This window comes from Drosophila melanogaster, chromosome 3L (genome assembly GCF_000001215.4).
Source record: "Drosophila melanogaster chromosome 3L".
NCBI classification, from domain to species: domain Eukaryota; kingdom Metazoa; phylum Arthropoda; class Insecta; order Diptera; family Drosophilidae; genus Drosophila; species Drosophila melanogaster.
In genome coordinates, this window is record NT_037436.4 from 19,390,582 (window position 1) to 19,404,015 (window position 13,434).

A 13,434-nucleotide genomic window follows, 5' to 3' on the forward strand; every position below is an offset into this window, starting at 1 on the left:
CTTAAAAGGGGATACACAAAGGATTTGAGCAATCAAGTGCGCTTTTGAGCACGCAGACCGATAACAGTTTTATTCACGCTCGCTTTTTCCAGCCTCTTATTTTCCTGGCACCTGCCATTAGGTTGAGGGCTAAGAAGAAAATGTGCTTTCGCCCTCAGTTTGTTTCAAAGTCACAAACAATGCTGGCTTTTCAATATGCGCCCAAAGGAACCCACACGTATGCGCCATAAAGTCCTCCCATGTGGCAGGAAAAAAGGGAAAAATAAGTAAGGAAACGGGGCATAAAACTTCAAGTAGTTGGGTCCAAATGTCTGCACGGCTTTAGCCAGCAACAACAATGCGGCCCGAAAGGGTGGACACAGAAAAAAAGGATTCCGAGGGGTCTGGCTTTTATGTCTAAAGTTTCACTTGAACGTCGAGCGCGCACACACAAGTCGACTCGGGTGAAGGGACATTTAAATTCTGCAGAGGAATGCACCTATGGGCATAAGGGATTCCGGGCTCAGGAAATTCTAATTATAAGACTCTACTGGCTTTCCAGGAGAGCAGGAGCCACAAAAATACGAATTTCGCCCACTTAATTCAATGCATATTCCGCCCAACATCCGGTTTGATTGAGCTTAAGAATGCACTTACAAGCAGCCGTACATCGTGAATGAGGCAGTTCCTGAGCTCCTGAGCTAGAAGGATAATAATCAGAGATAAGAAAGGAGCCGAAGGAAAGTCGTAAGATAATCGGATAGTCGTCCCTCGGGCCAAAAGGATGGCCAGGAAAAAACAAGGAACCGGCTTGTAAGCCATTCCTTAGCCACATGCCTACAAACAGGAAAAACCAAGGCCAGAAAGCAGTCCAAAAGAGCCCGGAAGAAAGACTGACAAGCAACAATAGAAGAAGCTCCACAGAAGAAACATCAAAAAGGCTACTTCCAGGATAGTACTTGAATAAAGATACAATTACATCAACAACAATATTTATACCCCTAAATGTGCATTAATAAATTTAAAATAAATATGATGTAGATATGTATTAGGCAAAGGAGCGCACTTGGATATTATAGTTATTTTTTATACAATTTTTAATTTAAAATCGATATTGCAATTACATATTCTTAATGTTCAACTTTCAAAGCCGTTTATTTTGACTATTGTAGCTCACATTTTATGGCTCTCAATTGTATTTGTTTAGCATGCGAATTAAATTTGGAACACACCGATTCACTCAGCCTCTTATCCTTTTACTTTCAGAGAGCCACTAGTCAAAAAGATTTCCCAGCTTTTCGATTTCCCAATGCCACTGTTGGCCATCTGCATCTGCAGCTTTCCCTGACTTAAAGGTCTTCCATTTCATTTATGGCCACATGCAGTCGGCTTTTCTCGAGCTAATCCAATCAATGCACTTCCATTCCTCGGCACAATCAAATTCTAGTTACAATTTGAAGACTCGGAAGCCTGGACACATGGCACAATTAGAAAGGAAGAAGTAGAGCAAAACGAGATGAAACAGAAAAAGGACACAAACTACAGGACGGTTGGCCAACTGGATGGCTAAGAATTTGCCACAATTGACAAAGAATTTATGCGACGCTTATGAAGGGCTTTCCAGCTAAGTCCCTTTCACCAAATGACAGAGTTTCACTTTTTCTGCAGGAACATGAGAGCAAATGGGTAAGCCCATGATAACGATGTCCTTTGGTCTCACATCAGTAAATAAACGCATCTGGGCCATCCAGAAAAGTGAATAACGCAGCCCACAGAAAGAGAATATTGGATATCAATAGTTGGGCATACATATAGTTTGTTAAGGCATCAATGATTTTGTACTAACTAACTAACTACCGCAGAAAAATAATATTGGACTGATTTAATACATATAATTAGTTATGCACTAATTTGGCCATTTTCCGCACACTTAACTGAAATTAGAAACCAAATCACTGTGCAAATGTTGACTTTGGAATGTTTTCCATTTCCTGTTACTAAGCAATCGCCACCAACAAAAAGGCAGGAAACGTAAAAAATAATAATATTTATAATTAAATTAATAAGAAACAGGATCAAAAGGGGCTCAAGGCGACTCCAATGGCCAGCAGGCGTCGGGAAATTAGCATAACAAAGCCATTAGAGGAGGCACGGGGGACTTGAACTGCCAGTGGATCCCGATTTCAAAGGCAGCATCCACCACGCGACTGTGCCAATGACAGAGGCGTAAGCCCGAGGGGCGTGGCGCGCTGCGAGGGTGACCGAAGAGCATGGGTAACGGGGAGGTGCCACCGGCAAAACGGCAACACAAACACAAACAGACTAAGAGCGTCACCCGCAGAGCGCCACATACACCAGCAAAAAAGTGGAGAACAGCCTGCTGGGCTCTGAAGTTAACTTTGGCATTTGCTATACTGTTTGAAAATCACATAAAATATGTTCAGTTACTGCTCAGAAATTTGTTTAAAAATACCGATCAATTTTCTATACACTTCCTTAGCCAGATAGCGATTTTAAAAAAAGTCATTTACACCATCTGATTGTAAAAATATTTCTTTTGGAAAAAGGACTTTAGGACACGTCGCATATATATTTATATATAAATTAATTTCCCCAGTTCATAATTTCTAAGCAACAAAAATTAAAATGTTTTTAATCACGGACTTTGTGGTTCAGTCAATTTAGAATAGAAAATTTTTTCTGGTGTAGCGATGGTTGCAATTTTTTCCGCGCTTCTTTTACTCGCAGTCTACGTGAGAAGCTTCTTTTTGAGTAATGGCCAAGATTACGCTGCAATGCGATGGAAATGCGAATGGTCGGCAGCCGGCGGTGGATGATGCGAGGGATGCGGGGAAAAGGACAGAGGTCCTGTCGCCTGTCTTTGCACAATTTAAAGTTGGTGTCACGCATCACGCTTCGCTCTAATGAGTCTCGTTTCTCCTCTCGTTTGCGCTCCAGCTTCGTCTGTGGCAATTGCAACGTGATTTGGCCAACGCGGCTCCATCGAGTTTCGCAAATCGAGGGGGGTTTGAGAAGTACGAACTTTGATTACACGCCGTGATGAATTTCGCCGCTGACAACGCGGCGTATGAGTAGCATACGATTGGGCATCAACTAGGCCAATTAATCAAAAGAAAGGCTGTTATAAAGAATAGATCTCGCAATCGAAGCTAGAAGAATGATTGCCGTGATCAACCACAGCGAGTAGAGTTTATTATCTTATTATTATGACAATCCTTCTAGCTGATTGGAAATGTGGGAATAAGTAAGTAATTTATTTCCGTGGATTTAAATGGGTTTTATCTCGCATTCAAATAAAAGGAAACTTAAAAGAAATTTCAATGGGTAAAGTATATGGAAATTAGATAAAAAAGTCTAAATGGAATGGCTTTGAAAATTTGAGAAAAAAACTCATCCTCTCCAAAAAATGACATATAAGTTTGAATGAATGAATGTGATTGCCTAACAGTATATTTACTCTTAAAAATTGTGTTGCAAGAAACGGATTACAAAGCTGAAATTGTCCACTTCCCGACAGTTAATCCAACATCCTGTTCCACATCCCTGACCATGAATTTAATCAAAATCCCTTGCGGAGTCCTTATCCAAGTGACGTCCTCTACGCTCCCATCATTTGCCATATGATATGACTTATTTGCCACATACTACTGTTCCGTATGTCTTTTTCCACTATTTCTCATGCTGACTATCAACTTGCGAGCGGAGTACCGAAAGTCAGGACCATTAAAGTTGGCAAACATAAAACTGACGCCGTTGCAAAGCCAAAGGGCACGGACTTTTGCCCATTAAAAATGTAAACTTAATTTTAAAGCCTGGCGAAAGAGTGGAATGGCGGGAATTTGCAGCCGAAGTTGGAATTGGTAACAGAAGAAGGGCCGGCATCTCATACAACTATAATGCCGAATCCCGACGGCTCCTTCGCCGGGGAAACATTTCGCATAAAATGCCAAATGCTCTTGTCCTGTGTGTGTGTGTGTGTGTGCATGTGTGTGCGTGTATGAGGGTGTGGTCGTAAAGCAAACGATTGTAGCCAAAGCTACAAACTGACAACAATGTAGACCGTCGTGGATTTTTATGCCCGGCAAACTGTAAAAAGGACCAAAGCCCCCTCAGCTTTTCTTCCAAACAAATTGCATATGAGCATTTTGCATTTTCAATTTAAATTTTTCGCGCTCACTACGCCGCGGCATTCCAAACAGAGCAAGAAAAGCGGAAGAGGTTGGCGAAAATTGAAATTCACGCTATCTGCGCGAATTATTTCTTACAACAAAATGGAGAAAATGAAAAGCCGCAGGGCAATGAACTTTCGGGGAAATGCTAATGCCGGCGATGCAATGCATTGGCCGTGGCCAAATGAAAACCCCGAGGTGAGTTCAAGGACTGGCTAGACGACGTCGGTAGCCTTCGGCGCCTGGACTAGACATTGGCTTTTCTTTGCCTTTCATGCCATTCGCTTCCTTCGAACAGGACATAAGAGGTCCCATCGTCTAGGCCGTACACACATTGAGTATACGCCCTGTGTGAGATGCGTTTAATACATTCTAGCTGTTAGAACTACGGGGTAGGAGTATTTCTTGTCAATTTTTTATTTTATAAGATCTATTAGAATGTTTACCTTAATATATGTATATGCGTATATCCATACATTTTGTTCTCTTCTGCTTAAAGTGTCTTGGGATTTGGCTTACCTATTATTATTGGCAGAATTTGGCTGTCTAGTAGACACCACAAGGACGAACAGAGATGTCTATACAGACCTCTGTGCTGGGAGAAAGAGATAGGCTTTTGCATTTAATCTTATGAATCTTTGAACATACTTTAGCACTTTGACACTTTTGCCCATCGCCTGCGGCGGCGACAGAGTCGAGCGATGGCAAACAGTTTTCGGTCGGATTTTTAGACTTTGTTAGCAGCATCAGAGTGCCATTAGTGTGTGGCCAGGGGGATATGGGGGTTTCTGGGGATCCAAGCGGATAGAAGCGATTCCAGGGAGCTGAGGTCCCCATTTACGTGTGGCGACTATGGGAGGAACCCGAGATTAATGGCAGTTGGTGGGAAAATGCGGCTTTTAGATGGTGTATGAATGAATACTACGTGCCACAGTGCCACAGTTTTAGGGTATATTTATGGCGTATTTACGCCATAACGGCTCCTGCATTGATTACTTCATCAATACAGATAGAAGTAGAAACATTTCGTAGGAATTCGAGGTCAGCCAGATAAAAACAAAAAAAATATATATCGTTTCTCGTGATATATATTACTAAATCATTATATATTGATTTCTAATCCATTTGCATAAGTATGAGCCGTAATTTTATTAATAAAATATTGGGAGTCCAGAAAAGTCTACAGAAATACAAATCAAAGAATAACTTATAATCTCACTAAACTAATTGCCTGCCACTTAACTCAAGCGTTTAAAAGCTGCTATATGATTTCAAGATAAACTAAAAGCTTGTGTCCACAATTTAAGCATATTTCACTTATACATATCATACAGAATTGCTTTGATAGGTAAGTTTTGAATTCCGAATCCGCAACACACAAAAATACAGTATATGGCATTATTTGAAATTAAAGAAAAACAGCCTTAAAAACAGTGCAAGAATGTTCGAGGGACTTAGTTTGTATTGGAAACAAACGTTTGCTTTTATTTTGTGGCGTGCCATTGCAACTAAATGGAAAATGAAAAATTTATAGAAATTCAAATGCAATGGCCGCCCCAAGTAAAGCTGGCTTAAAGACCCGGGTTCCGAATGGGTTACGTTGCGGAAGCAAACTGAAAAATATAGCGGAGACTGGACTGGAAACTGGAGGGAAACCGAGAGCTATCAATGGCAGCAGTTGCTACAAAATGCCAAATTTGCATATAAAGTAAAATTGAAAATGCCACTGCTAGTGGGTGTAGCCAGGGGGGAGGGGGAGGCAGCAGAAAGCAACCGAAAAAAGGAAAATCGGAAGGGAAAAATAAGAGGAGCGCTTTCGAAAGCCGACAAATGCAGTTCTTGACTCGGCCTGCATTTTTCAGTCCACAATCGCTTTAACCTCTCGCCTTCGCCTCCTTTGCTGTGGCTGCGCTTCCTTAAAAATATTTACATTGATTTGCTTGGCTTTGACTGCCAGAATTCCGCCCCGCCCACCGCTGCGTTGAAATATAAATTGCTGGCACTTTATATTTGATAGGCGGAAATGCGCGTCACGTACATTGGGCCCAAATGGAGCTGGGTGGAGGCACTGGCACAGGATCATCCCGAGTCAAAAACCAACAGAGGCCACAAATCACAGGCCTCACTTCGCGCTAAGCCTCGTGTCCTGGATCGCAGAGGTGGCATCGTGAGAGTGTATACTCCGCAAGGAGAGTTTTTGTTTACATTAACTACGAGATAATTTTATAAGGATATCACAGGATAGACCTCAATGTACAAATTGTTTTCCCAAGAACAAAAGGAACACATTGTATAGTTTAGATATTAAATTACATGGTTAAATGTGGGATTGTATGGTAAAAAACAGACACAGCATGTCTGCTTCTACTTTAGAATATCAAACGAAGCTTGATACGGAAAATGCTTTAAAATAATATAGAGTATTGAGTTTTTCCAGCGTTTTTCGACCTCGGGCGGTACAAATACGCAGCTCCTAATTGGCCTCACGCAACCATGCCTCTGATTTCAACTGTTGCCTCACGCGCACTGCCGATAACTATTTTCGTGTACTTCTACCTTTTTTTTTTTTTGGTTCCGTAGATTTCGGTTATGCTGCCATGGGTAAACTAGGTAAACGCTGCCGGGGAACGATCCAATCCTCCAGTCCGCGCAATCCTCCAATCCTCCTGGCCACGGCCTAACTGATACAAATTTGTTACACGTACAGCAGTGGGGAGACAAGAGATACGGCCGGAGTCGAGTACGTGTGTTCGTTAGCCTAAAATCCGCGTGGCCTAAACACTACCGCCAACCGCCCCCCCCCCCCCCCCCGGCCCACCCTTCGTCCTGGCAGGCTAAAAACTAATACGAAATTCATGGGCTCGATTTGCATTTTTGATTACTCGGAATACACTGCACTACACGCAGCCGAAGCCAGGAAAAGCAAGGCTGCGTAGTTGTAGTTGTAGTTGCTTTCATTGTCTTGGAGGAAAACTAGGGTGTATACATCCATTTTAAAACGGATATGTGGGGGCGGCTGGAAAGGTGTGATATTTATATTTGCGGAGGGAAAGCTTCACGACTTCAGGGATCTGGGGACACTAGAGGGGGATTTTTCGTTAGTTTTAAGTAATTGGGCGCCGTTTTATGACACACCCACATAAACACACACACACAGTCAGGTGCTCACTTGGGGCGCATAGCGAAAACACATAAATATTAAAATAAAAATAAAATTATAATGTATTCGTTACGGTTTAATTGGTTGCAGTAAAACGTGTCTCTCACCTTGTTTTTCTCCTGTGTGCTGCATTTTTGTGGCTTTAATTAAAAGTATAGGTAGTCGAGGTGAGAGTGGGGGAAGGTGGCAGAGGTGGCAGAGTTGGCAGAGTTGGCGTAGTGAAAGAATGTAAACAGCTGGGAAAAACTGGGGGAATCTGGGGAATGTGCCTGCCATAAAACAGAGACTGTAAAATGTGCATAACTAGCTGGGGCAATTTTTTAAATTTAATGGCTGATTGAAATTCAAGTTGATTACATTTTCTAGAGCAGTTTTTGCCCAGTTTCATCCGTGAAAGATGGCACAATTAATTTGATTAATTACTTTCTACAACTGTGTTTAATTTATATTTATAAGAGTTCTTAAATTAGGGGATAGTTAGTAATCCATCTCTGTACCTTGGGTAATTAACTTTTTCTTACAGTGCATATTAAATACATTTATACATCTTCAATATTGAAAATAACTACTATAAAATTAACTATTGGAAATTAAAGTTTTAACTGAAGTTGAATCTACTTCCTCAGCAGAGTACATTAAATTAATTATCTTCAAGGTGTAATGAAATCAATTTAGAGTATCTATCTAAAAACAAAAACCTACAGAATTTACCAAAAACTCATAGTTGGGAAACTGTGCACGGATCTCCCCATTTGTTCACTCATTTCATGGATATATAGTTAATTTGGCAAGGAGAGCGTTGGTACATACCCAACCCAATTCCATTTTGAACACTAACACGTAACTGGAACTCATTGCGCCCACTTATTTAGTAATTTTTCGGTAATATGCTGAGAATAAAGCTATTGCAGACCCAACGGGGAGAAAACTGGCCCAATTTGCGCAGATTTTCAGTCCACATTCGTGAAACCCTCCTCATTATGCGCCCCTAAAGCCCGAAATCTGAAAATCCACCCTGCAAACTAATGGCCACCGCCCATTTTTTTTTTTTTTTTTTTTATTTTACTTTGCTTTTATTTATTGAATCTTCTTGTATAAGAACTAACAATAAGTTTAAAAATCTTAACTATAACAAGTATTTTTTGAACAGTTGTATTATTTTTCCAACTGTTCTATGTTTAAACGGCCCTAATAATTTATTCGCTGGGTTGGTAGGTCCTTTCGCCGGAGACGGGAACGGCTGCTGAGCTGGATTAGACCTCGCGCTAGGTGGTTGGGGTGCGTGTGAAGCTTGCTATGGTATTTTTCCTTAAGTTCCGTGATTGCGTTGGTAACTGATGGGATATTTAAGTCTCTTTGGATGTTTTCACTCCGAACGTACCACGGTGCCCCAGTGATGGTTCTCAGAATCTTTGATTGTGCTCGCTGAATGATGTCAATATTGCTGTTGCTGGCATTGCCCCATAACTGTGAGCCATAGGTCCAGATTGGTTTCAATATAGAATTGTAGAGCAAGACCTTGTGATCTAGGCTGAGCGGAGAACCAGAGTTGATGAGCCAGTGTAAGTTGTTGGCTTTGAGTTTAAGTTGGGTTTTTTTGGCTTCAATGTGCCTGCGCCATGTGAGTCTTCTGTCTAGGTGTACTCCTAGGTACGTTACCTCGTCTGCTTTCGGGAGTGGTATGCTGTTCAACAAGAGCGGAGGACAGTCTTGTCTGTTTAGCGTAAACGTCACGTGCTTGCATTTTTGCTCGTTTACTTTTATTCGCCAGTCAGAGAGCCACTTCTCAATGTCGATGAGGTACAGTGCCAACTGTGCTGTAGCTTGGATAGGGGACCTTGAACGGCTAAGGATAGCTGTATCGTCGGCAAATGTGGATACCGTTAAGCGACTATTTGTAGGGATGTCGGCTGTATAGATGAGGTATAAGGTTGGCCCAAGAACGCTGCCTTGGGGGACTCCAGCCTCAATTGTATGAACAGTGGAAGTGGCAGTGTTGCACCGCACTGCAAACTTTCTGTCATAGAGGTAAGACTTTAGAAGTTTGTGTGTGCTTTCGGGTAGGGATGTTTTAATTTTAAACATTAGGCCGTCGAGCCAGACTTTGTCGAATGCTTGGGATACGTCTAAAAATACTGCTGTACAGTATTCGCGATATTCAAATGCAGTTCTTATTTCCGTTGTAATACGATTCACCTGTTCAATGGTTCCGTGGCTTTCGCGAAATCCAAATTGGTGGGCTGGGATTATATTGTGGTATATCAGATGTTGATTAAGTCGGATCAGCAGGCATTTTTCGAATAGTTTCGAAATGCATGAGAGTAGACTTATTGGTCTGTAAGATGAAGCGACTGTGTGGTTCTTACCAGGCTTTGGAATCATTATGATCTTCATCATCTTCCATCGTTGTGGAAAGTAACCAAGTTTGGTGATGGCATTAAAGAGCTTGGTTATGTAGCGAACTGCAGAATGTGGCAGCTGGATGATCATTTCCGGTGTTATAAGGTCGTAGCCGGGGGATTTTTTCGGGTTGAGATTGTCTTTGATTATTTTAGTTATTTCTTTAGGACGAAACACAATTGGGGTGTGTTGCTGATGGCGGTTTACGGGATAGGACGGTAGCGCGAATGTGCTAGTAGCCTGGTTTGGCGTGAACACATTTTGTAGGTGAGCGGCAAATGTGTTGGCTCTGTCTTCATCACTACGGGCCCAGCCACCTGATGAATTCCTTATCGGCAAAACGGTTTCAGTCGGTGGGCGAAGAGTTGTGTGGGCTCGCCACAGTGACTTTTGTTTTGTGCCTGTTGGTGTGAGTTGCTCTATGTATCGGCGCTGATCGTCGTCCTCTTCTTGTTTCAGAGCGTTGGCCAGTTTCCGTGTGGCTACTTTTAGCTTTTGTTTTGCAGTTGGGGATCTGGAAGATTGCCATTCTCTGCGTAAGCGACGTTTTACGTGGACGAGTTGCTCGATTTGTACGTTGGTCTTTTTTGAATTAATTGTATTATTTGTTATTTTGGGTGTTGCAGTAAGAGCTGCTGCAGTAAGGATGGATTGCAATGCACACGTGCAGCTCTCTATATCAGATTCAGTATTGAGTTTTGGGCTTAGCTCAATATGTGAACTTATATATTTTTTATACCTGAGCCAGTTTGTTTTGCTAGAGGTCAATCTGGTTGGTGGTTTCACGTTTTCTGCGTATCGGCGGAGGTGAATTAGTACAGGCGAGTGATCAGATGAGAGATCCGGCAGACATTCAGCTTTAACCAAACTGCGGGAAATATTTTTCGTAACTGCGAAGTCGATCAGGTCTGGCAGCTTATTGAGGTCTGATGGCCAGTATGTAGGACTCCCGGGGGAAACATGGTCAAGTTTATTAGTGGCTTTTATTATCGTCTTATAAAGCTGTTTTCCTTTTGGGTTCACAAGTCGCGATCCCCAGTGAGTATGTTTAGCGTTGTAGTCGCCTGCTGCAATGAAGTGTGGCCCTAGTGCTTGGAAGAAATCCAGGAATTGAGCTTCTAATACTGTGAAACGGGGGGGGCAGTATACGGCCGCTAGTGTAAGGAGAGTGTTGTCATCCAGCTGAATGTTGATAGATGTGGCCTGAAGATGATTTTCCGCAAATTCTTTGTAAAAGTGGTGCTTCATACGGTTCCTTATGAGTATGGCGGTGCCACCGTGTGCTTTTCCGTCGGGATGATTTGTACCGTAGAAATGGTAGTCTCTTATTTGAAAATTGTATTTGCTTGTGAGATGAGTTTCCGAAAGAAGCATTACGTCGATATGCTTCTCATGTAGGAATTGAGCTAGCTCAAGTTTGCGCTGTGAGACGCCATTGGCGTTCCACGTAGCTATGCGTAAGGTAGCCATTATTTATTTGATTGTTGGGCTACAAGCATTTGTATCAAAAGGTTTTGATTACGCATCATGTCTTGAATGGTGGTCTTCATAAATGTCATAAATTCCATCATGCTCTGTTGTAAGGCTTGCATCATAGCTTCAGTTTTTGTTTCCTGCTGCGCAGCTGGGTGATAGTTTTGTTGTGTGTCTAATTTTGTGTGCACTTCATGTGGAGTTCGGGAGTTTTGGGTTGGAGGCGTCATACCTGATTTTAAAACGTTAGCAAATGTTGTCTTGTTAGTGTTGAATGTAGGCCAGGGAGCGAAACTAGCTGCTTTCGAGAAAATTACTTCAGGATTTGTCTCTGATGGTATCAGGGTAGCTGATCCTTGGTGTGCCCGCGCCGTGTTCATTCTTTTGTGAAGACGGATTTTCAGCTCTTTGTAGATTGGACAGCCTCTGTAGTTTGCTGTGTGATTGCCCCCACAGTTATTGCATTTTTTCTCGCATGCATTTTCTTTGTTAATTTGACACTGTTTGGAGTCGTGGAGATCTCCACAGACTACGCACACCGGGCGAAGTGTACAATATGACCTCGTGTGGCCATACTCTTGGCAGTTTGTACATTGTACAGGAGCGTTGCGTTTGTGCGGCTCTTCTACCGTGATCCTACGGTGCAAAAGGAGCTGGAGTTTGTAAATTGGGTGAACCTCGTTTTTTCTAGGAGGCTTGTTTTCTGGTTCAAGCTCAATCTTGAAGAGTGGTTGGGGCTGCCTGTTTCTGTTTTTGATATTGAACACGTTTTTGGCGTAAAATCCCTTTTCCTTTAGCGCCTCAGTTATCTCTTCGGGCGTAACATCAGACTCAATGCCCTTCAGGACTACTTGCAGGCCCTTGCTGCTTTTAAGCTGGTAGGTGTAGAAGCCTATTTTTTGTGCGGTAAAATAGTTTGTGACTTTTCTGTAGTCGTCCTCCGTTTTCGTCTGAAGTTTGATTTCGTTGATAGTACCTCTTACGAGGGGAATTATATGAAAGCTATCTTTCCCAATAAGGCCAATCAAAGTATTTACAAGACGGCTTGTGCTCTTCTCGCGGATGTATATTGGCGGAGGCTTTGTTTTCTTCGGTTCGATATCAACGGATCCCAGCGGCACGTCCTCAGCGGTATCTACCAGCAAGGCAAATCTGTTGGTATTTGCAGGGGCTACATTTTTGATCAAGGTAGAGTTGTCGCGTGTATTTTTCGGCTTGTTTCCCAAATCTGAATTTTCCGGGCTGAGCTTTCGCTTTATTGTAATGTAGCGGTCCATTCCAGTCTGCCAGGTCGACCCAGCTTTTTTGTTTACGTTTTCGTTTTGTTTTGCTGGCAGTGCAGCAGTACCGTTTATTGCTAGCGGTTTTGCTTTCGCTGACTTAGTCAGACCGTGAGCGGGTGCAGCCGATGACGAGGCAGAGCGGGCTGCCGGTCCCTCTCCAGCTGTTGTTGTTGGAGGTAGCGGGGCTTCTGTTGGAGCCAATAGAGCGGGAGAGCAGGAGCGCGCTCTTTCTTGATTTGTTGGTAGAAGAAGGTTTCCTGGGCTATGGGTTATTGACCGCTCGATGTCTGCGTTTGGGATTGTCGGTGAGACGTAGGAGAAGTACGCGTTGTTGCGCTGAATTGAGAGTCGGCGTTCGTCATGCTCGCGCTGACGCTGGGCGCGAGTGTCATTCTGACTCATAGTTTTATTATTTAAGATAACAATTCACTATGTATTTAAGCGATCTTGCATCGCATGGAGCGTCTCTTTCGCTTTCAGATTTTTTTTATTTAGTTTATTTTATTTGGCGTTCACTTCACTCAAAACAACCGATTTTGTGCGGAGCACGATAAAAACGTCTTCACACGTCGGCGATCGATTGTAATAATGGCTGTCACCTGCAAGGGAAAACGGCACAGCAGAGCAGAAGCTAGAAATAGCATTCTATAGCACCACGAAAATGTGCTAATTTGTTTAGTCAGCGCCACTTTCCACTGCACTACTAATGCTGACAAATAACTATAATAATGACAGTAGCAGTAACAGCCATTTGGAGTGCTGCGACAAAACTTTCAAATATGCCCAGCCCAACTCCCGAAATTATTCTGTTTCGTCCCCAAAGAGGGGAATCCCCATTGTCAGTGCCTCCGATGACAACGATTGTCTACGTGTTTGCGTGTCACCAGAACATTATGGCCAGAATGTCAGACAACCACGAAGTCGACCGTAGTCCGTCCCGCGCTGAATG

At 42.7% G+C, this 13,434-nt stretch overlaps 1 protein-coding gene across 2 annotated transcripts in view, besides 1 other annotated feature; it reads right to left on the reverse strand.

Moving 5' to 3' along the window:
• Positions 1-13,434, reverse strand: part of CG32206 (uncharacterized protein) — a 72,592-nt gene that overhangs the window by 50,261 nt on the left and 8,897 nt on the right. The window lies entirely within an intron of this gene.
• Positions 8,371-13,072: a mobile genetic element.